Consider the following 25,482-nt stretch of genomic DNA (forward strand, 5'->3'; position numbering starts at 1 on the left):
TGGTCTGGGCAGGGTGTAGACATGTCAGGGGAAGGCCAAGAGATGTACAAGAAAATATGCGCACGGGCGTGTACTGGGGTTCCCTGCCTCATAACCTTAGTACTGCTATGGATGGCGTGCAAGTCTAAAACAAAAAAATCTAGATTAGTCAGCGAGGATTTAAGGGTTGGGGCTAACAAAGGGTAAAAGAGGCTAATAAATTAGGGGGCTTTGAAAGTGGTATCCCTAAACTGGCTGAGCTAGGAAAACAGGGTATGGCATCGGCATGCATCCTTTATAAAATTCCTACACTTACGTGGTAGACGCAGCATTTATGTGCACATGCACGCATCCATTTAAAATTGTGCACACATGTACGCACGTATGTTATAAAACGCCCGCATCTCTGGACGCGAGCAGTCAAATGCGCGAACATGTGCGCCCATGCAGCTGTTTTAAAGTTACTGTCCCTATGTTAATCTTATTTATGATTTTATTTAAAAGTTCTTCTATTCTGTATATTTCTCATTACTCACAGCGGATTACAATAGAATATATAAAATCAGTAAAAATCTCACTTCAAACAAATGTTCGCACGAACACATGATCTGTTTTTGTTTTTCCCAACATATGTCCCCAGAAAGGTAGGCGATGAATCATTTAAATTCAAACAGAAGAAACATTTCAGACACAGCAATGGGCATTTATAGTGTTAAATCTTGAAAGGGACTGTCTGTTAATCTCTCTCTGCTGAGTTATTGAACAACAAGAGTCCCAGCTGTGTACAGCCCTTGCATTCATATTGTCTCGGCGGCTGCATGAGTCTTCAGAATGTGATGATGCTGGACTCTGCTCTTCCTTGGAAGGTGCCAGTCCCAATATCTAGACCCAGAACTAGGGATTTGCAAGCAGCCAACCAACATGCCTAGAGGAACAAAGGCTGATCAAGAAATTAAGACCCCCGTGATGTACTTTAGATAAATAATTGAGGTGCTTGTTCCATAGCAGCCTGCTGCTCTGAAATCAGCTGAAAACCACTGCAGCTCTCTCCCCTTCCTCCACATTTGCAGCATAATCTCTCTTCCCTCACTTATTATATTAATCATTGCCAGGCAGATTTGACAGTTTGACATGGGAAGTAGCAGAGCCTGGGAGAGATTTTTGCCTCAGTTCCTTATTCGCCAAGTATTCTCCGCTTTTGCTCATTCTTTCTTTTCCCAGCTGTCCAGGGGCTGTAAGCTTCAGCTTCCTCAGACCCTCCTTTTACCATTTCGGCATACAGCGTTGTCAAATCAACAGATCTGACTTTAGCAACTATGGAAAATCCAAGGCAAGAAACCAAACCTGCATGTCAGGAGAAATAAGAAGCATTCATTTGTTGCCCTGTGACTGTTGTTACAGCCTGGTATAACACAGGCAGTAGTCAACTACTTCCTACTAGAACAATGGCTTCTGCTTAAAGCAGCAATGTTAGGGGGGGGAAACATTTATTTAAAAAAAGTAATTAAATTCAAAAACATTTTCTTTATGATTTGTTGTCATTGCTGAGAAGATTTATTTTATTTATTTATTTAGATTTATATTCCACTTTTTGCACTTTTTTTTCTCAGCTCTTCAAAGTAGATTACATTCAGGTACTGTAGGTATTTCCCTATCCCCAGATTAGTGCTTATAGTTTTTGAAAGCTGCTTCTTTTTAGCCACTGCCACCATTATGAACGTAAGTAGAGACACTGCTAATGCTGACACAGCTTTCACGGGATTCAGTATATAACATGGCCAGCTGAGAGATAGACTAAGGAGGAAACCATGGAAATAGTGCACCATCTTTTAAACCAAAAGAAGTGCAAAAACATACAAAATAAAAGGAACTTGGAAAGAAAAGAAGGTGGCCTAGGAATAAGACCAGAAGAGGGAGCAACAGAGATGAGAAAAGGCAGATTAAGTGATATGTAAGCTGTCTAGCTCATACTGTTGCGTTAACTCAGTAATGGTATATGTCTGATAATACTGTTCAGTTCACTGAAGCCATCGCATAATCAATGCATGATACTTCCCCTATCCCTCTACACACAGGAAAGACACAGAATGAGTTCTGGCTGTGATGGTTATTGGCACCTCACCAGAAACTCTGCCAAAAAAATAAATAAATAAAAAGAGCTTCCTATGACTGAACGATAACACCAGGAGAAGACTTGCTGTTTAGGGATGATAAAAACTCCCCAAAGAAGGGGTTCAGATGATGATGGCATTAAATTTCAAAAAAGCCACAGAGAACAAGCATAATCCATGTATGAAAAATACCGCCAAACATTGCTGCATGCCCTTTAAATTAGGGACTCCCAGCAGGGTCCAGGTGTGCTTGACTTTTGGGTTATTCATGAAATGTAAGGCTAATTTAGAATAGCTTGGTTATCCTAAAAATCCAACCTGTTTGCAGCCCTCAAGGACCAGAGTTGAGGACCCATTAATTCTCAGCAAGATTGCAAGCCAAATGTAGAGTAGAAAGTTCTCATCGTTATATTGTGTGCAGACATATCCCTGCTGCTTCAAAGGCCAGAGATAGGGTTTTCTCATTTCATATCAATAGGAAAAAGTTTTGGTTCATCTGGCCCAAACAGTTCTGTCCTTCTTATTTAGTGTATACTGCAGTGGTCAGCACTATTTTTATGCTTTCTCAGTCTAAACTACTCCACTGAGCAGGAAATATTGTTATTACCACATCAGTATACACATAAATCTCTCCCAGCCAGGGTAGAAGCAACCAGAGAATTTCTTTTTAACATAGCTGCACTCCTAATGAGGCATTTGCTGTAGGTGGTTGAATTAACGCTGGGACTGACAGTGCATGTTCTTATCACTCAAAAGAATCCAAACAGCACAATTACAGTGCTCCCCATACAAAGCTTCTTGTCAGTAACACAAACACACTAAAGTTGTGAGCCTGACCTGAAAGAATGCCAAACCTTGGCAGATTTCATTTCTATAATAACCCACATTAGTTCTGGGATAATTGCTTTTGGGAAATGCTTCTGCAGTGCTGTGCTTATTGGAAAGGCCCTGAATGAGCAGGTTTTCCTGAAGATGAGGCCATGATATTACTGTGACACTGAATAAAGTCTGCTTCCTCTGTCACTGCCAGCTCAGTTTAGATAATACAATGGCATAATCTGTTTCCTAAACAAATAGAAGTGAAGAAAAAGTGTATGTAGGATACCCAATAACATACATTAATACTAAAATAATATCAGTATGGTATCATCAAGGAGTTGGCTCTTATCTAACCAGCCACAAACAAAATGACTCAAGTTGTCAAATCGGCCACAATATCATCATATACCATGCATGACTTTAAATGAGATTTTTCATATTGCACTTAAAAGTCCTTATTGTATACTATTTAGATAAAGCTCTTATAGTACTTAGCTTTTAGATTTGAATATCCCCACAGCTTATCAGGAAAATTTCATCCATAAAAGCTCAAACTCTCTTACTATGTTCTCCAATGTTGTTAATTTATATGTAGATTTTGAGCAACTTTTTTTTTTGAACAATTGCCCTTTTCATCATTATATTTGTTTTTGGAGGAGATACATTGATGATATCCTCATGATTTGGTATGGGTATTATGACACTTTATATATGTTTTTTAAATGGCTCAAACAACATGACTCCAACCTACAGTTTACACATCAAGTGAAGGACCATGCAGTCTATTTTTTATTTATTTAAACATTTTTATATACCGGCATTTGTTGTGGACAGGTTAAGTTTGGAAATTACATTTTAACAGGGAAATCAAAACTGGGAGAGGGGGTAACGATAGGCAGCTAAGAAAAGACAGGGTAAACAAACAAGGTGCCTCGCGGAGAGGAGATGGAGTAAAACAAACATAGTTCCTCAATATGAGAAATAGGGAGTAGACGTATTGTGGTCTATTTTTTGGATATCACTATTCATTGGATCAGGAACATTATATGTTTTCAATATTCAGGAAGGATATGGATCGCAATTCTATTTTGAAGAATTCAAGTTTTCATCCTAAAATATTTAAGAATAACTCGCCACTTAGTCCATTTCTGAGGTTGCATCATCTGTGTTCTACTGTTAAGAGAATTTAAGGAGAAAGCAAATGATATGAAGCACCATTTTATATAGTGGGACTATCCTTATCATATCATCAAACAGGCTTACACCTGTGCCTGCTGGTTTAATCGCAATTTGTTGCTTCAGCCTAAGAAGAGCCAGAAAGAAGATCACCTGACATGTGTTTTGCCTTTTACTTCTAAAACATATCTTGTTCAACATGCAATTAGATCACAGTGGGGTATTTTGAAGTTACATTCAATTTTCAATGATTTGCCTTGAAAAATGGGAGAAATATTTGTGACAGTGAAGTTCATTTTATGTTTTCTCCGGAGGAACCCTTGGATGCTTGTAGAGATTGGGAAGATTGGAATATTATCCATGCAGGAACTTTACAATATGCCCCCATTCTTTCGGGGGGGGGGAACATGAGCTCCCTAAATCTTTGTTCCATGTCATGTTTTCAAATTTTTAACCACATGTGCATCCTCTGGGTTTATTTATACAATATGGTGCCCATGCTTTTTAATTTATATAGGGAAAGCCATTTGGTCTTTACATACACAAATAATGGAATGGAGTTACCTCAAACGTATTAAATGGGATGCACCATTAGTGAAGCATTGCAAGGAACACCCTCACAGTTTTGAAAATCCAACTTTTTCTGTTTTGGAGAAACCACATATACAGGATGGGATTCATGATTCCTTTTTTTAAACTGAGAACAATACCAGATTTACTCTTTGAAAACTGTTTTCCCCTTTTGGGTGAAAGATATTGAATGGAGTGTATTTTTCTAACAGGATTATTGATTGAAATTTTCTTTCATTTTTTATTTGTTCTCGGAATGAGGGTTGACCCCTTTAAAAAGGAAGGAATATTTGGTGCTGCCATTTTATAAATTTTGAGACACTGTGTCTGTTGGAAAGATGTAAGTTTGTATATGTTAGTGTTAACCCTTATGAATGATGAGTTTATATCACAATTTTTTTATTTACATCTAGATTTTTCCCCTGATGAAGGCATTCTTTGTAATGTGGAAACACTGGTGGTATCAAGAGATTAGGCAGTATTTACTGGTGTAACCCTGGTTGGGAAGAAACCCAGATACTGGACCCAAAGGCACACAATCAAGGATATGAAGCTACTTGCAACAGTTTTCCAAGACAGCTTATTCTTTCGAGTGGTACAGGGCTCCCTGTGGGGAGAAGCTTAGCTTCCAGGCTCTTTTGCATGTATCACAAACACACAACTCCTTAGATCCCTTGGCATACCACTCTAATAATCTCTATTGTGTATGATAGCAATAAACACGCTACAAGCTGAGTAGTAGTTTCTAACTTCTTTTACTGATAGTTGATCTAATGGGTGAAATGTTGTTTACAGTCTTTTGGTATTAAATCCAATTGATTTACAGGTTGAAATTAATAAATTTGTGACCTTACTCTTCCAGTCAAAACCTTTAGAATTTGTAATAGCCAATTCCTTAATTATTTAGCTCCTTAACCTTTCCCATTAATCAAACTGAAGAAAATGTAAGCTTTCTCCCAATTTCTCAAATTTATTACAGATTCTTCCCATTGTGTAATGGTCATATTGATAGTCCCAATTACTTAAAAGAATAAGTCCTACTTTTCCTACCTCTTCTGAAGTCTTCTCTATTCTCCTAGAGCTCCTTCTGGCAGTAGCAAGTTGGCACTCTCCTCCCAAGTATAAGCCACTTGAGTTAATAGTGAAAATACTCTTGAAAGATACTTAACTCCTTCGCTCTGGTAATGGATGGAAATTCATTCCTCTGCAACGACCAGAACTCCTTTCCAGGTTCTTTTTAAGTGAAAAACACCTCTTCCTCCAAATAAACAAATCTGAGTCCCTGGACCATAGGATTCTCAGTCAATAAAGACACAGACAAAGATTTTAATAAAAAAGGAGAACCAAAAGAGAGAAAGGAAAGATGGAAAAACTTCCTTCTTCAGAAACAAAAGTCTCCAAAACTCTGAATCAAAAACAGGGTTTAGACACTGTCTCCAACTCTTTTACCTAGGTCTCTGAGAAGAGGAACCTCAGAATTCTTTTTCCAGAAAACAACTAAAAGAAGGACTGCACAAACAGGGCAACTTAGGAAAAACTGAGCTAAGAATCCACAACTAAAACCCATACCCTAAGATGGTGGTAAGGGTTATATATATACTGCTAGAGCACATCATCCACTACTCCCAGTTGAGGGAGTCAAAACCCCAACCTCTACTCACTAATCTCTCTGAACTTCCCCCAAGTTAGTACACGCCTTCCGGTAAGGCAAACCAAACGTTGCTTACATTGGTGATTTGATGCCATAATTTGTTTTGCAATCAGCTGTGGAGCTTTTATGGATGAAATTTTCCTGATAAACTGAAGGATGTTCAAGTCTAAAAGCTAAGTGTTGTAAGAACTTTTATCTAAATAGTCTATAATAAGGACTAAGTGAATATAAAAAATTTTCATTTAAAGTCATACATGGTATATGATTATATTATTGTGGTCAATTTGACAACTTAAGAGCCATTTTGTTTGTGGCCGATTTGATAAGTTAAGAGCCACCATGTTAATGATCCCATGTTGATATTATTTAAATACTGATTTATGTTATTGAGTATCCTACATTTACTTTTTCTTTTCTTCTATTTCTTTTTCTTTTCTTTCTATTGTGTGTCCAATAGTGAAAATGATTTAGCTGCCTTTTGTTTTCCAGTAATCTGCCTCCTGGCAGAAGCCACACATAGGCAATGCTTCAGCCCGCCTTTGATTCTCAGACTATTACACGCTTCCTAAGGTGCATGTTAGAAAAGCAGCTCTACAGGAAAAACAACTTGCATAGCACCCCTCATTCAAAAAGGATATTGATGCACTTCAGAAACAAAAATACAGTAATCCCTGGGGTGGAAAAGTACAACTACCAGCTTTTATATCTCATCAGCAAAGCAGAGTGGGCAGAAGGAAGAATGCCATCATTATCTTTAACAGCTAGGAATTCCCAGACAGAGGGAATTAAAATAGGGTGTGCCAAGTTACATAGAAAGTCAGTGGGAAAGCAGCATAGAATGCACAGATTCCAAGGTCTTCTGACTCATGTTTCAGAGCTCCCAGCATCCCACCACACCTCCTCATAGCATCTGTGAGAGACCAGTTCTGTGAGAACAGAGGACTTCCCAGCAAACTTTGGTAATTCTACAATCAGCAATATAACAGAGGAATGTAAAAGCCTTATGGATCTCTGCTATACTGGACCCCATCTTTTTTAAAAACAAAAGTGTAAGCAGGGCCTAAGGGCATTTTAATGACACCCTAAGTTTTAATGAGATAGCGAGTTGCTCTCTGTAATGCACCTACGTTCCTGCCATCGACACAGATGCTCATTTTGGAGTATTCCAGGTGACTTTCTATGAGTCGTCTGTGGAAAAACACTCCCATGATGCTGTGCTACTGTCATGGCACAACAACCAAAATGGAGTAACCCTTGGAGCTGGAGTGGGTGAGATCCGGGAACACTGGCTTACTGAAACAGAGAAGGCCTGGCCCCCAGGATCTTCTGCATGGCCAGTTACCTCCCCCTCGGGTTGAGCCATCAGGTTCTGGTAGCCAGCAGGATTTAAAGATGGTTCACAACAAGGAAGGTTCAGAAAAACACCCACTAGCAATTGCTAGGAACTAAAAGGTATCCAAAAAACAAACTCAGAACAAGGACTAGGGAGTGCACTATGAAAACAGACAAGCAAAGCAAAACAGGACAGGACCAACACAAAGGCCAAGGCTAAGAGCACAGAGAAACACAAGACTATGACTAAGGCACCAAAAGGGTAAGGCTAAGGTTAGAAACAAACAAATGCACAAAACAAGGACACAGGCTAAAACTAGAGACAAAGACAAGGAACACAGGTGGCCACTATACTGGGGCCAGTAACAAGGAGCTAGAGCTATGGCTAAGAATATATAAAGACTTCAACTAGGAATCCAAGACTCCAAGATGAGGCAGGCTTATAAGGATGTGGTAGTGTTTGAATAAGACCACTAGCAGGACCTCCAAGCAGTATGTGTGTGTGTGTGTGGGGGGGGGGGGGGGTTGCCAAGACAAGAGACTAATTTCTCTTTCCTCCTCTCCTCATATAATGCTTAATATATTAAACCTGTTCTGTAATCCTTGCCATTGGCTAATTGTCTGATCTCCGTGTAATTATACTTTAAGCAATTTTTATCTTTGTGATACCTCTATACCTTTTTACATACATATCTCATCCTTTTTATTTAACCCCCATTATGTTAGTATTTTATGTACATAGTTCACCTCCTATTAGCTAAGCAACCCGCCCTATGTTATGTATCGATGTTAACTGTTCCTTGTAAAGCATTTTCGCTGCAGTTCATGTTCCATGTAAACCGATGTGATGTTCCCAATGAATGTTTATATATTATATATATATATATATATATATATATATATATATATATATATTTCTACTGTAGTGCCACTACTTTCTGTTTCTGCTAACCTACCAAGGACCTAAATTCTGTCTCTCTCTTTCATTCTCTCCGTCTTTCAGCTCTCACCTACCTCGCCAATTTCCTCTCCCAGCCTTCCATTTCCTTCCATATTCTTCCATCTATTCATTATCCATATAATGCCTCTGTTTCCATTCTTAACCCTTGCCACCAACAAACTTCCATTTCCCCCATCCCCAGCATCCACCCTTCTGCCTTCTTCCCACCCCCAGAATCTGCCCTTTTACTCACTCCTTCTCATATGGATAAATATGGCTTAATGGGGAAGAGCCAACACGGACTTAAAGAGAACTGTTCCTTACCAATCTGTCAGAATTCTTTGAAAATTTTAATAAGCATGTGGGTAAGAGTGAACCAGGCAACATGGTGTATCTCTTTGATTTTCAGCAGGCATTTGAAAAGTCCTTCATTAGAAAAAACTCCTCAGTAAATTAAAACAATGGGATAGGAGGCAATGTCCTATTATAGACTTGTAACTGATTCATGGATAGGGAACAAGGACTAGGGAGTGCACTATTTTCTCCCTCTGTCCCTAAAGGACAGAGGGAGAAAATAGAATGTTCCAGGAATCTGTACAGGGACCAGTGTTTAACAAATTCATTAATGATCAGGAAAAGCAAGCAGCAATGAATGAGGTAATCAAATTTGCAGATGTCACAAAATTATTAAAAGTAGTTAAAACAAGCAGACTGTGAGGAATTGTAAAAAGACCTTGGAAGACAGGGAAACTGGAAATCTAAATAGCAGATGAAATTTAATGTGGACATGTGCAAAGTAATGCACATAGGGAAAAACCATTCTAATTATATGTATGTAATACAGGGTTCCATATTAGGAGCTACCACTCAGGGAAAGGACCTTGAACAAGCTAAAATCCTCAACTCAGTGTGCAGCAGTGGTCACAAATACAAACAGAGTGATATAAATTATTGAGAAAGGAACTAAGAAATTATAATATTTCTGTACACCTTGAGTACTGTTTACAAGTCTGCTTGGCCCATCTTAAAAAAAGATTAGCATAACTAGAAACGGTACCAAAGACAACAAAAATGTTAAAAGGCATGAAATGGCTCCCTTATGAAAAAACAGAGTTGCTTACCTGTAACAGGTGTTCTCACAGGACAGAAGGATGTTAGTCCTCACATATGGATGACATCATCAGGATGGAGCCCAATCACGGAACACTTTTGTCAAAGTTTCTAGAACTTTGACTGGAACCTACTGAGCATGCCCAGCAATACACTGACCCTGCATCCAGCAGGGGTTCCCCTTCAGTCTCGTGTTTTACTATAACACGAGACTGAAGGGGAACCCCTGCTGGATGCAGGGTCAGTGCATTGCTGGGCATGCCCAGTAGGTTCCAGTCAAAGTTCTAGAAACTTTGACAAAAGTGTTCCGTGATTGGGCTCCATCCTGATGATGTCATCCATATGTGAGGACTAACATCCTACTGTCCTGTGAGAACACCTGTTACAGGTAAGCAACTCTGCTTTCTCACAGGACAAGCAGGATGGTAGTCCTCACATATGGGTGAGAACCGAGCTGAGGATGCCCGAGTAAAGCACCAAATGCACCCAAAGACATGCAACAGCCACATCAACAGGGGTGGAAATTTGATTAGGAGGGCATCCTGAACCCTGAATGGGTCGGTGGAAGGATGTTGGGAAGTCAAACTAAAAACAAGTTGCTTAGAATAGACTGGCCAAAGATGGAATCCTGTGTGCCAGCCTTATCTAAGCAATAATGGGCTGCGAAGTATGGAGACAACTCCAGGTAGCAGCCTTACAAATATCAGCAAGCGGCACCAATCGGAGGTGCGCTACTGTTGTCGCCATGGTCCTGACCGAGTGTGCGTTTACACGGTCTTGTAGCGGAATGCCTGCTTGCTGGTAGCAAAAAGAAATGCATTCCACCAACCAGGAGGAGAGGGTCTGCTTTCCCACAGGATTTCCCAATTTGATGGTATCAAAAGTAGAGATGAGCTTCGTTTTTCCGTGTCGGGTCAGGTTTCGGTTTGGGTGCTTCGTGGGAAAATTTCGTTTTCCCACAGGTCATTTTTTGGCAGTACGGATCGGGAAAAACGAATCGAAAAAAAAAACCGAATCAGAAAAAAAACACCCCAACCCTTCAATTTTACTTTATTACAACCCCCCACCATTCCGATCCCTCCCCAAGACTTACTAAAAGCCCTGGTGGTCCAACGGGGTCCCGCGAGCAATGTCTCCCTCTCGGGCTGTCGGGCCTACCACGAATCAAAATGGCGCCGGTGCCCTTTGCCCTTACGATGTGATAGAGGCTACCGGTGCCATTGGTCAGCCCCTGTCCCAGGGTAGGAGCAATGGATGGCTGGCAACATCTTAGAAAATGGTGCGGGCCATCCATTGCGCCATCCACTGCTCCATCTATTGCCGACCAATGGCACCGGTAGCCCCTGTCACAACGTAAGGGCAAAGGGCACCGGCACCATTTTGATTCGTGGTGGGCCCGACGGTGCGTAGGTTGGGGTGATTCAGGTACCCTTCGTTCTGAGTTATTAGAAGGGGATCGTTCCCCAGAGGAATGTGCCAGCATACTGATAGGTCCTGGAGGATTGGAAACCACACCTGGTGTGGCCAGTGGGGAGCTATCAGGATCATTAATCCCTTGTCCTGCCAGAGCTTCATGAGAGTCTTTGAAATGAGAGGAAGTGGAGGGTATGCATAAAGGAGACCGCTGGCCCAGGAGAGGACAAAGGCATCTCTTGGTTGCGAGTGGTGACTGCAAATGAGAGAGCGGAAGTTGTCTACTTTGTGGTTGTGGACCGACACAAAGAGGTCTATTCGAGGGTAACCCCATCATTGGAATATCAATTCCGCTACCGTGGGGTTGAGAGACCACTCGTGCGGATGGAAAGTGTCACTCAGCTTGTCTGCCAACACATTGTTCACTCCTGGCAAGTAGGTTGCTTTGAGATACATCGAGCGGGAAAGGGCCCATGCCCATATCTGTGCAGTTTCCTGACACAGGAGGTAGAAGCCCGTTCCCCCTTGTTTGTTGATGTACCACATCGCAACCTGATTGTCGGTTTGACTCAGGATGGCTTTGTTTGATAGACAATCCTGAAAGGCCTTGCGGGCATACCTGATCGCCCGTAGGTCCAGGAAATTTATCTGGTGTTTGGCTTCCTCTGGAGACCAGGTTCCCTGAGTCTGCAGGTCACCTACATGTGCACCCCACCCAAGGTTGGATGCATCTGTTGTTAAGATAATTTGAGGATCTGGAGCCTGAAATGGAAGGCCTTGAATGAGATTGGAGTGGTGCATCCACCAGGCTAGTGACAGACAGAGCTGTTTGGTAACCTGGATAATGCTGGACATTGGCTGAAAAGCTTGAATCCACTGGCATTTTAAGGTCCACTGCATTACTCTCATGGCTAGTCGATCCATCGGAGTGACATGCACCGAGAACGCCATGTGACCTAGCAGTATGAGGAAGTGACAAGCAGTTGAAGATAGTCGAGTCTGTAGTTGATGCGCCAGAGATGTTATGGTGAAAGCACGATTCTAAAGAAGGAAGGCTTTCGCCTGTATAGTGTTTAGATCGGCCCCTATAAAGGATAGGGTTTGGGATGGAACTATCTTGGATTTGGGATAGTTGATTAGAAAACATAAGGAGATCAGGGTGTGGATAGTGAGTCGCAGGGAGGCTAGTGTGCCCTGCTAAGTCGGAGCCCTTATCAATCAATCATCAAGATAAGGGTAGACATGCACACCCTGTTTCCTGAGGAAGGCTGCGACCACCACCAGGCACTTGGTGAATACTCGTGGAGCGGACACTAGGTCGAATGGTAGTACACAGTACTGGAAGTGATGAGGGCCAACCAGGAATCGCAGGTACTTGCGATGAGATGGAGTAATTGAGATGTGTGTGTAAGTGTCTTGGAGATCTAGAGAGCATAGCCAATCTCCTCTTTGTAGAAGAGGGAGTAGAGAACCCAAGGTTACCATTTTGAATTTTTCTCTCTGCAAAAATTTGTTTAGTGCGTGGAGGTCCAGTATCGGGCGTACGCCACCTGACATTTTTGGTATTAGAAAATACCAAGAATAAAACCCCTGCCCCTGTTGGGAGACGGACACTGGTTCTATTGCTCGTGATTTGAGGAGGGATGAGATCTCCTATTCGAGCAAGGGAGAGTCGGACGTACCCCACGTCAGCCGAGGTGGAGAGTCCACTGGAACAGTCAGGAAATTTAGGTGGTAACCCTGAGTGACTACTGTAGTGACAGTCTGTGGTGACTGTATGCCAAGCGCTGTTGAAGTGGCAGAGCTGACCGCCGACAGGTATGGATGCAAGAGGAGGTTGACTTACACTCTCCAGAAAAGAGTCAAAACCCTGTCGCTGGTCCAGGCTGAGAAGCTGGCTGAGACTTTTGAGGACGAGTCTGCCTGGATTGACCTTTTTGGTAAGGTCTGGAAAGGTGTCCTCTAGAAGCTGGAAGATAAAATGTCCTTGGCTTGTAGGTCGGCCATTTGGAGTGACGTCTGAAAGTTCTCTTAGGGGCGGAAGGGAACTCAGACGGCACAGAAGAAAGCTGGAGCAGCGTTTCATGGTGGTCCTTCAACTGCCCCAGTCTCTCGGATCTTTTCCCCAAAGAGATTATCGCCCACATAAGGTAGATCTGCTAACCTGTCTTGGACTTCTGGTCTTAAGTCCGAGGATTTGAGCCAGGCCCACCTTCGTGCACTAATCCCCGCTGCAGACACTCTAGATGCAGTGTCAAAGAAATCATATGCAGCGTGGACCTCGTGCTTTCCAGCATCTAGACCTTTCTGAGCCAGAGTATGAAGTTGAGTATTGAGTTGCTCTGGTAAAGAATCCAAGAAGTCCTGGATCCTTTTAAAAAGATCTCTGTTATACTGGGTCATGTATAACTGGTAAGATGCAATGTGAGATATAAGCATTGAGCCATGGAAGATTTGCTTGCCAAAAGCTTCCAGGGATTTTTGTTCCTTCCCTGGAGGTATGGAGGAATGAGGTTTTGAACGTCGCACCTTCTTCTGGACTGATTCAACGACCACAAAGTGATGATCTAACTGTGACTTTTGGAACCCAGGAGCTGACTGCACCAGATATGTGGCATCTGTCTTGTGGTTGACAGGTAGGACTGAACATGGGTGTTCCCAATTTCTCTTCAGGAGATCAAGCAGGATTTCATGGATAGGTATAGACATGATTTCCTTAGGAGCATCAAGAAACTGGAGTACTTCCAGCATCTTGTGCCTAGAGTTCTCTTCCATCTGAAGCTAAAAGGAAATGATTTCAGACATTTCCTTGATGAAATTAATAAAAGACAGATCTTCTGGTGGAGAGTAGGGGTGTGAATCGTGTGATCGATCATCTTAACGATCGATTTTGGCTAGGCGGGGAGGGAAATCTGATCGTCGTGGGTTTTTTTTTTTTTTTTTTAAATCGTTAAAAATCGTAAATCGGGGGAGGACGGGAAAACCGGCACACCAAAAAACCCCCTAAAACCCACCCCGAACCTTTAAAACAAATCCCCCACCCTCCCTAACCCCCCCAAAATGTTTTAAATTACCTGGGGTCCAGTGGGGGGGGGGGTCCCGGCGCGATCTCCCTCTTTCTGGCCACGACTGCGTTAAGAGAAATGGCGCCGGTGGCCCTTTGCCCTTATCATGTGACAGGGCAAAGGTAGCGCTGGCGCCATTTTGGTTCCTGGCTCCCGACATCACGCGTGCAGGAGATCTCCCCCGGACCCCCGCTGGATCCCCAGGGACTTTTGGACAGCTTGGGGGGCCTCCTGACCCCCACAAGACTTAGTGACCCCCACAAGACATAGTGAGGGCAAAGGTAGCGCCGGCGCCATTTTGAAGATTGGCAATAGGGCCCGCATGCAGGAGGTCGCTCCCGGACCCCCGCTGGACTTTTGGCAAGTCTTGTGGGGGTCAGGAGGCCCCCCCAAGCTGGCCAAAAGTCCCTGGGGGTCCAGCGGGGGTCCGGGGGCGATCTCCTGCACGCGTGACGTCGGGAGCCAGGAACCAAAATGGTGCCGGCGCTACCTTTGCCCTGTCACATGATAAGGGCAAAGGGCCACCGGCGCCATTTCTCAACGCAGCCGTGGCCAGAGAGCTGGAGATCGCGTCGGGACCCCCCCCCCCCCACTGGACCCCAGGTAATTTAAAACATTTTGGGGGGGTTAGGGAGGGTGGGGGATTTGTTTTAAAGGTTCGGGGTGGGTTTTAGGGTTTTTTTGGTGTGCCAGTTTTCCCGCGCCCTATTTAACGATACAATACAAATGCCCCTGACGATAAATTGGGGGCATTTGTATTGTATCGTGCACTCTAACGATTTTGGACGATTTTAAAATTATCTGACGATAATTTTAATCGTTCAAAAACGATTCACATCCCTAGTGGAGAGCTCTGATGGACCGATGATGAATCATTGATCCAAGGATTATAGGGCTGATCTCCAGCACCTAATGGGTCTCCAGCAGGGAGAAATGGTGCTAATCCTGAAGGACCAGGCTTAGGCATTGATGGCATTGGAGGTGACACCAATGGCATCGAAGGAGGTATCGACGGCATCAATGGAGGCACCGACGGCATCTATGGAGGAACTGATGGCATCGATGGAGGCACTGAAGGAACCTGTGACATCAATGGACAAGTCGGTGGTAAGATCCCAGATGGTGGAATGGGTATCAGTGTTTCCTCCTCATCCAATGACAATGGAATCAGTGTAGAAGGCACTGGACCCACCGGTGCTCTCGGTTCCATCGGAGGCAAGGCACCGATCAACGCATCCAGTCTACCCAGTAGCGGTGCGAGCGCTACAGGAATTGGATCAGTGACCAGCTCAGGGACAGGGACAGGTACCGGCATTGATGGAGGTTGAAAGCCCTGAAGTGCTTTACCAATGGCCTCTTGGATCATCTGATCCGATTCCTCACAGAAGCCTGGGGCATGGAACCCCGGCACCGAAGTAGGAGGCAGCACTTGCGTAGCCGGAGGGTCCACCGGTGAAGGTGGAATCGCGGATCCTGGCACCACTGAAGGTGGGGAATGCCTCGGCGACCCGGTCACAGAAGAGGATAGGGCCTTTTCTGGATGGGGCTTCTTTGTCGGTGGCTCTGTTGACGTTGATGCCGAGAACTGGCCTGGATCGACAGACTGAGCCTTCCGATGTCGGTGTCAATGCTTTTCGCGATGTTCTCCTCGGTCCTTTTCTTGAGGAGGCAAGGAGGCAATCGACACCTTTGTAATCGTTGACGCCGGTCGACCAGCAGCGGTGTCTCGGTGCTGGCGAGAAGTCAATGGCACCGGCTCGAACGATGTCGAAGCTATCGATGGAGTTAGGGTTTTTAACTGAAAGAGAAAGTCCATTTTCTCTAAACTAGCCTTATGGCCTTTCAGCGTCATTTGGGCACATTTGGTGCAAGTTAGGACATCGTGTTCAGACTCCAAACATATAACACAGACCCCATGTGGGTCAGTGATGGACATTGTTTGAGTACAGTCGGGGCACAGACGAAAACCTGACGCCATGGCTCTGACAAAATTTTAACCGCTGTGCGGTTGATGGCTGGTAGGCCCCGAAGGGATAACTCGATGGGAATCGACCGCAACAAGGGTAAAACCTTACCTTTCAACCGCAGAGTATGGATATCGATATGGGGACCCCTATGGGGTAGAATTTTTTTGAAAATTTTAAAAGAAGTTCCGTGAGGAAAATTTCTGTCAGGAATATGAAGAGCTCCTTAACCCACGTGGCTACTGCTGCGTGGAAAAAAGAAGACTGAAGGGGGACCCCTGCTGGATGCAGGGTCAGTGCATTGCTGGGCATGCCCAGTAGGTGCCAGTCAAAGTTCTAGAAACTTTTACAAAAGTGTTCCGTGATTGGGCTCCATCCTGATGATATCACCCATATGTGAGGCCTACCATCCTGCTTGTCCTGTGAGAAAGGGTTAAACATATTAGGACCAGGGCCAGTGCTAGTATTTTTTGCTGCCCTGTGCCACCAATTACAGTACTGCTCCCATTCTCATTCTGTTTTCTTAGTTTATTTTTGTTGTATTTCCAATAACTAATGCACAAAAGAAACTGTCAGTTCCACATGGCCCCATGCCCCTTTCCCTGCTGAATAAAGCCTTGCTCTTTCTGGCAATCCAAACTTTCAAAATTAACACACAACCTGAACCTATCCTATCCCATCTGTACGTCCAAAACACCTAAATGAGGAATGTGCTCTTACCCAACCTGATGCAATGTAAAAATTACAGAAATACATTGTGGTACCAACCAGAAAATCCTGCAAAAAAGACTCTTGGAACCTATACAGTATTAGGCCTATTGTAGCACATGTTGGGTGTGAACGTCACACTCAGAATCCATGACTAAAGTGGATTACAGTTACAATATAGTAAACATCATATGCCAAAAGAAGACTAACTGCCAGTATTCAAATAGTAACAGATCTATCTATGAAAAGGCAACAATGCAAATATTATACCAGATCCCAAAACACCAATACACTCCTATTAGGAAAATAGAAAAAGCCAGGCTGCAATAGATCCCTACAAAGAAAATATATGCCAGCAGAATACTTCACCTCTGTCACACATGCAGAACACAAACTCTCACCAAATACAGAATTAAAAAAACAAAGTATAAACAGAAACATGCAGAAAAAAAAAGAACTGGAAACTGCAATAAGCCAGAGTCTGTATGTAGTGCAACAATGGAAAAAAAGAAACATTACCATTCCTCATAAAACAAATGACAAAATCAAGAAATATATATCAATTATAATAGTAAAATCATACTAATAAAAAATATTTCAAACCAGCTGATGAATAAAATAACATTCAATAATTAAAAACTCAAACATGGAGAAGTTTTCTTACCTGCTAATTTTCTTTCCATGAATCCTGCTACACCTATCCAGTCCAAACAGGTGGGTATATACCCCTATCAGCAGATGGAGACAGAGCACACAAACTTTCCCTGTGTCATCAACACTATGCACAGGTAGTACAGCATAGAGAAACTCCAGTATATCTATAACAAAGCACTTAAACTCAAAACTGTATTAAACATATGCAAAATACACCTAAAGCCTACCCCCTTTTGACCAAAAACTGTGGAAGGGAGGAAGGCCCAAAACAGGGTAGGCAAGGAAGAAAGAATATATGATCTAACAAATATATACAATACAGGAGCGGCAGCAAACATGCACCTACAGAAGTCGCATGCAAAAAAGGTCCAAATTCCCAGGAGGGTCTTGGACCCTCAGTATTAGACGCATAACTTGTATGGGGTGTGCATTCATTTGCAATGTATTGGCAATCCGCAACTTATAGGGCCATATTCGTTGTATTCGTGAAGTGAAACGTATCGCGATTCCCACGAATACAACGAATCTTCACCGAATTATTCGGCCGTCTAAAGGAGCAAATTTAAACAAAACCCCCACCCCCCAAGACTTACAAAAACTCCCTGGTGGTCCAGCGAGGGTCCGGGAGCCAACTACTGCACTCACGCCGTCGGCTGCCGGTATTCAAAATGGCGCTGATAGCACCTGTGACATAGTAAGGTCAAAGGCTATCGGCGCCATTTTGAATACCAGCATTCAATACCCCATTCAATACCCCTGCACAGGTAGTGAAACAAAGGGCAGGAGCAGTTCCAGAGAGCTATAGATCCTTGACACAGAAACTACACTTTAGCAGAACATCTCACCTTGGTCATACATATAACACAAGAACTCATCCAATACAGAATAAGAGACCACAAATTAGAAATTAAAATGTATTGAATCTGATTTTGTCAAATCAGAAATGAAATACTCAATAAGCTAGACTTTGCAGTGCAACACAGGAAAAATACATACACTACCACTCCCTAACACTGCTGTCCTTCTGACCTTACCCTGGTGGCAGTGATTCAATACAAACACAGCTACTGCGTGTACCTTTCTCCTGTATTGTCCTTCTGGGGCTGTGTGGGACATCTGGAGAAGTGTCACAGAACAGGCACAGAAACTGATACTGCAGGATAGCCACCTCACCCAGGTCAACCCAAACAGGCAGATCAAGCCCTGCTTTTGCCCCACTGCATGCTCAGAGATTATTCTGGGGAAATCTGAGAAAAATATGGACAACTTCTCCATGTGTGCAATGGGGCAATACCAGAACTAGATCAGCCTTTTCAGACTACCTGAGTGAGCATTCCCCCTAACCTCAAGCCCGCTGCTATCCTCTCCCGGTCACAAGTCTTGGGCCTGGAGGAAGAACAGAAGCAGCATAAACAGACCCAGGCCAGTAACCTCCTCTTGCACTTATCCCTGAGGCCAGCCTAGTCCAGAGAAAGAAAAACACCAGATGCAGTTTTGGTCCTACACGGGACATACTGACAGCCAAATGCAGGTAGGGGTCCCCCGACACGGGACCCCTACCTGCATTTAGAATTATACGAAAAACTTGACAGTGGAGTTGACATATAAATTCTTATCAAATAAATATTTGGATCCAACGAGTTATTCTGCACTTGTTGTTTGTTTGGATTTCTGATTGAAAGTGCAGTTCCAGCCCGTGTGGTGTTTGGATTTAAAGGTAAAAAACATCCCATCCTTGTGTTTTTTTTTAAGGACAGTACGTTTGACAGCTCTTTTCAAGACAGAAGAAAGGATACCTTCTGCAAGTGATTCATTAGTAATAGAGACAATGGGGGTCTAGAAAACTGTTTTAAACTCTGAAGGACTCAAAATGAATAATGGTCGAGCAGTTCTGAGAAAGAATTGATAGAAGAGAATTTAGCAACTTCTACATTGGTGTCATTAAAAAATGAATTCCAACCTGCCTCAGGAGTATAAAGCACAGGAATTGTGGAAGAGATAAAGCATTAGTAGAAAAAGTAGATTGCAGATTATTAATCTTAGTTACAAAATAATTTGCTAAAACATCACAAGGAGTACACAGATCCTTTCAATAAGTATATCCAAAAGCTGCTTTGTAATCTATATCACTCCATGGTGAGACCACACCTTGAATTCTGTGTACAATTCTGGTCACCGCATTTCAAAAAAGATATAGTTGCGATGGAGAAGGTACAGAGAAAGGCAATCAAAATGATAAAGGGGGATGGAACAGCTCCCCTATGAGGAAAGGCTGAAGAGGTTAGGGCTGTTCAGCTTGGAGTAGAAACGGCTGAGGGAGGGATATGATAGATGTTTTTAAAATAATGAGAGGTCTTGAACTAGTAAATGTGAATCGGTTATTTACTCTTTCGGATAATAGAAGGACTAGGGGGCAATCCATGAAGTTAGCACGTAGCACATTTATGAAAAATCGGAGAAATTTCTTTTTCACTCAACACACAATTAAGCTCTGGAATTCGTTGCCAGAGGATGTGATTAGTGCAGTTAGTGTAGCTGGGTTTAAAAATGGTTTGGATAAGTTCTTGGAGGAGAAGTCCATTAACAGCTATTAGTCAAGTTTTCTTAGGGAATAGCCACAGCTATTAATTGCATCAGTAGCATGGGATCTTTAGTGTTTGGGTACTTGCCAGGTTCTTGTGGCCTGGTTAGGCCTCTGTTGGAAACAGGATGCTGGGCTTGAATGACCCTTGGTCTGACCCAGCATGGCAATTTCTTATGTTCTTAAAGTTCTTGTAGACAATTCCAGGAATAACATAATCTAGTGATGAAAATTAAACCCCTGGTATATTGATAAACTGAAAGAGAAAATTAAAACCCTTTTATAATAAACTAAAAGAGTCCAAAAAACTACTAATAAAAGAAGAAAAAAAGATGACGAGAAACCCTACTGATGAATCACTTAAAAGATACAAATGTTATCTATCCCATTATAGAACGCTAACAAACAAATCAAAAAAATAATATTGCTTGAAATTTTTAGGCTATAGCCAGAACGTCTCTGTATTTACAGAAAAGCAACAGCTTCAAAAGGCATGGAGAAAACATTTTCTTTTTCTTTTCAAATAAACACCTGCCTATCTAGCTCTGACTAACAATGTTTCCCCTCTAACTTGGAAGGGCTAGGCCCTTTAGCCCAAAGGATCCAACTAACAGTGCTGCCACTGCAGCCAGGACCAGAAACCAAAAGTGGTAGCATGGATCCCTTAGTCTTTGGTAGGCAGACAAAAATCGCATTTCTAACACCACATGTGATAGCATTGAACAGTCTTTGGTTTCAGGGAAGCATGCCAGAGGACAGTAAATCAGCTGGATTCTGGCTTTCAACAGAAAAGCATTTTCAGAATTCACATAAACAGAAAGATAGCAAAAAGCCTGCTTACTTCAGCAGTGTTACATCAAAAGTCAAGCATTCAAATGTAAAGGGTTCTGGTATAGTTCCTCTCCTTCTGGGCCCCTTTGCTCCTTCTTCCTCCCCCTTCAGAGCCCCTTTGCTCCTTCCAGAGCCTGCACTTTTTTTCCCCTGGGAAGCACTCTATGGCCTGAATTCCCACTCTGGGTATTTAAGATGGACTGGACCAGATAGCTAGTCTGGGTCCTTTAAGGGGTTTTGGGGTTCTAGTCTATACACAATTTTATTGGTAAACCAAGGAGCATGCTGAACAGATCTACGTTTATAGTATGCAGGGATACAACAGCATTTATAGTGGTAGATAAAGAAGTTGAAAATTCTCTGTGGACGATTGTCTCTAGAGCCAGTTTACCATGGATTACTTAGTAAATAAACTGATTCAAATTGAACTGTCAATAAGACAACATACTTGTTTTGGGTTTTTTATCTGTATAATACAGATTCTGCTCAACCGGAGGAAATACCATAATGAACTGAATAAAGTAATGGTCAATCTTGGAATAAACTGTATAATGAAGCTCAAAAATACTCTTATTAATCCATGACTCTGGAGCAAACAAAAGTTCCAAAGTATGGCCCACTTTGTGGACTGAAAAAAATCTATAAATTGTGAATCTCCCAGGAAAGAGACAACTATTTTTTATTTTAAATTACTTGTATCCTGCTCTCTCCAAAGTTTGGTGCCGGTAACATAAAAACACTAATAAAAATTACAAAATAGCATAAAATCATTTATATATTGGGGTGGGGATTCATCTACATGAATATTAACATCGCCAATCACCACTAGGTTATTTAGAAATTACTCTCAAGGCTATCAGGGCTTGGCAAGCAGAGGCCGCCCTGGAGGGTAGGTGTGTACCTCAGAGAGGCCAGGCCAAGGCACTATGGTGAAGTCCAGGGGTTGGACTGGAAGAAGGAGCACAGGAACTAGATAGGCAAGCAGGAGCACTGGAACAGGATTAGAAGGCCAGAATACTGGAAACAAGATTACTAGACAGGAGCACTAGAACACGGTCACTAGGCAGAAACACTGGAAACAACTGAAATCAGGAGTCAGACAAACAGTGCTTCCACAGGGCAGATGCCAAGAAGGTTGATTAGACCAGCACTGTGTGCCTTCTGAGCATGTTTTATATGCTGGTAGCAATTTGGGGCACACCCAGTGCTAATCCAATTGGACTGCTGCATGTCTAGCTCCCCCTAGCAGTTTCACCATCTGAAACTCCCAGTGCCACAGGTTTAATCCCTATTGACCCTAACGATTATTGGTAGTATTGTTGGTTTAAGATTTAGGCCCTATTTCTACAGTGAGTCATCACATTAATTATTATGATTTTATTTTATTTTTTCAATTGGTAGTTTTTATTGGTACTTACAAAAACCACAACATAACAATCATTGCTAATGCGAAAATTGAACTGATAAACTGTGACAAACATTTGTATGTTTTGTCCATTTCTTGCAAGGTTATGTATAGGTTTCCACCCTCCTACCCCCTAGTTATTATGATTTAAAATATACCATGAATGGAAAAGAAAAGAAGTGAGTTACCCCTTCCTATTTCAGCATGCAAAGTAGTTTTTAGTTGCCACCTACCAAGACATTATCCAAGACATTGCCTGCCCTGACCTCAGTTGCAACACCTGATTTTAAATTCAATTACATTAAAACTTAATGAGCAGATTGTTGCTGGGTGCAGTCACGTAGAGAGGAAAGAGTTAAGTGTCAGCCAAGGTTGATAACCTACTGAATGAGCCACTTAAGCAAATATTAGCTGCCTTTCCCTATATGCTAGCTCATCCCCTTCTGTGAGCACTGCCAGATCTAACCTTCATTTTCTGATGTCCTTGAAATGGTGAAGCAGTAATAGTACTGTGTTATTGCTCATGCAAGTCCAGGAGACTGGCATTGCTCAGCAGAAACACATCAGAACAGCAGTATAGGTTGGAATGCATATGACAGGTGATTGTATATGTTCAGATTTGTGCAGGAAAAAGAGGCTGAACAGAAGATGTTAACTTTACTTTTTCGGTTTTACTGTATGAAAGAGGGGCTTTTACCCACTCTGTTTCTCAATAACAAGATGGCATTAGAGTCCCCATCTCACCACAACTTAAGCAAACAGGCAGCTCTGATTCTCCATTGATTTGTAGCCGCGGCCCCGGATGATGACGTCATTGAAGCTCCAGTATATAAGACCAGCTGTTAGTCGCCTTTGCAACAGGTCTCCACGCTGGACGTGTACTTCGTTGCCTCCTGGTGATTCCCTCGAGTTCCTGGTTCCTGCTCCCTTCGAGTTCCTGTTCCTGGTTTAGTCTTCTCCATTCCTGTGCTTCGTGCTACCCAGCTTAATCCCTATGGACCGATCTCCTGGACCCAACCACTGCTTTGCCTGACTACGCTATTGATCTTTTCCTGGACCCAACCACTGCTTTTCCTGACTACGCTATTGATCTTTTCCTGCACCCAACCACTGCTTTGCCTGACTACGCTATTGATCTTCTCCTGGACCCAACCACTGCTTTGCCTGACTACATTATTGATCTTCTCCTGGACCCGACCACTGCTTTGCCTGACTATGCTATTGATCTTCTCCTGGACCCGACCACTGCTTTGCCTGACTACGCTATTGATCTTCTCCTGCACCCGACCACTGCTTTGCCTGACTATGCTATTGATCTTCTCCTAGTCCAGACCTCTGCTTCGCCTGACCACGCTACTGATCATCTCCTAGTCCAGACCTCTGCTTCGCCTGACCACGCTACTGATCATCTCCTAGCCCTGGCCTCTGCTTTGTCTGACCACGCCATTGCTTCTTCTCCTGGACTTGACTTCAGCCTCGCCTTGCCACTGCTCCTTGATTGCTGCCTGCCCTGACTTCAACCCGTTCTACGACGCCTCTACAGTCTTAGTCCTGGACTTGGCCTTTCAGGCTTTGGCCTGCTCTTGCTCGGGTGCCCCCTATCTGACTCTTGTTCCAATTGGCTCCCGGGTCTCCGGGATTCCGCCTCATCCTATACAGACTCTTCCATTTTGCTGTTGCTGTCCCTGGGCTGACCTCTCCATCTTCTCATTGACAACTATGCACGGAGGCCCACCTATCTCCAGCTGGCCCCGATACCCAAAGGCTCAACCCACGGGGAATGAGGGCTGGTATTAGCGAAGCTCCATCTGGCCTCCATCAGTCAGCTCACTCCACCTGCCGATGGAGGGGACCCGTAGGACCTCTCCTACGGGTAGCATCAACCCCACCTCAGCCCATGGATCCACCTCCTACGCAACATGATTGTCATAAGTAAGTCACAGATGTATTAAGTTAGTACAATAAAAAGGTATCACTTACTACTTGTTTGTTGATCCTTAATTCCACATACCTAAGATAGTCAACACTTCATGCATGTAATGGGGAAAAACAAGGACTGGATTCGGAATAAAGCAACAACCCTAAACAACATGTGAAGTACAAGAAGCTGTTACGCTTGGTGGTCTGAGGACTGCTCCCGAAAACTGTGCACTCACCTTCCTGGCTGGACCGTCCCCACCAGCTCCCAATGCCGCCAAGCTCCTCCAGTCCTCCTTGCAGCAAAACGCTGCACTCTGACATGGCAAAACACCGCCAAGCCATGCTCCTCCTTAGGCATGCACACATCCAATGTCATTCCAGTTAAAAGGCCCGCGGCAGGAAAATCCCCATGGCGCCCCGATGACATCACACACTCTGGATTATATAAGGCCTTTGCTGTCTCTCTCTCACCAACTCAGCAACAGGTTCAGCTACTTCGAGTAGATTGTGTTGCTTCCAGCTTTGTCTTCAGTCTTTGTTTCAGCCTTGCCTTCAGTCTTCATCTCCTCCTCGTCTTCAGTCCTTGTCCAGCTGTCTTTGGTTTGTCTTCATTCCAGTCTGTTCCTTCCTTGTTTCTTGCTCTTCTCCTCACTTGCCTGCCCTGCCTATCCATCCCTCTTCTCCCTTGGATGGATACCTGGTTTGACCTCTGCCTGGACCCCGGATATATCTGATCGCTGCCTGCCTCTGACCATTGACTGAACCTCAGATACGACTGACTACTGCCCATCTCTGACCATTGCCTGGACCCCACATATATATATTTGACTGCTGCCTGCCTATGAGTCAAATATATGGACTTCTCCTGCCATCCCCAACATCCAAAGGCTCAACCCAAGGGAAACATGGGCTAGTATAGGTGAAGATCCTGACGGGTCTCTGCTTTGCCTGGGTCCACCTGCCAATGGTGGAAACCTGCAGGGATCCTCATTGCAGGTAAAGCCAATCCTACCTCAGCCCAAGAGTCCACTAATACAACAGGTTGCTGACGCCATGGACTCAGTGGACTTGACTTTGCTGCAGGCCATCCCCAGCATTGCCCACAGGCTGCAAGACCAACAAGGTGCTTTGGATCGGCTGTCCACTCGCCTGGATGCACTGACCATTCCTGTGGTGCCACCCACACCACTGCTGCCACCTCCTGCAGTATCCAGTCAATCAGTTCCTCAGCTGCCAGCTCCACCCCAGTATGC

Source organism: Rhinatrema bivittatum, chromosome 5, assembly GCF_901001135.1.
Source record: "Rhinatrema bivittatum chromosome 5, aRhiBiv1.1, whole genome shotgun sequence".
In the NCBI taxonomy this organism is placed as follows: Eukaryota; Metazoa; Chordata; class Amphibia; order Gymnophiona; family Rhinatrematidae; genus Rhinatrema; species Rhinatrema bivittatum.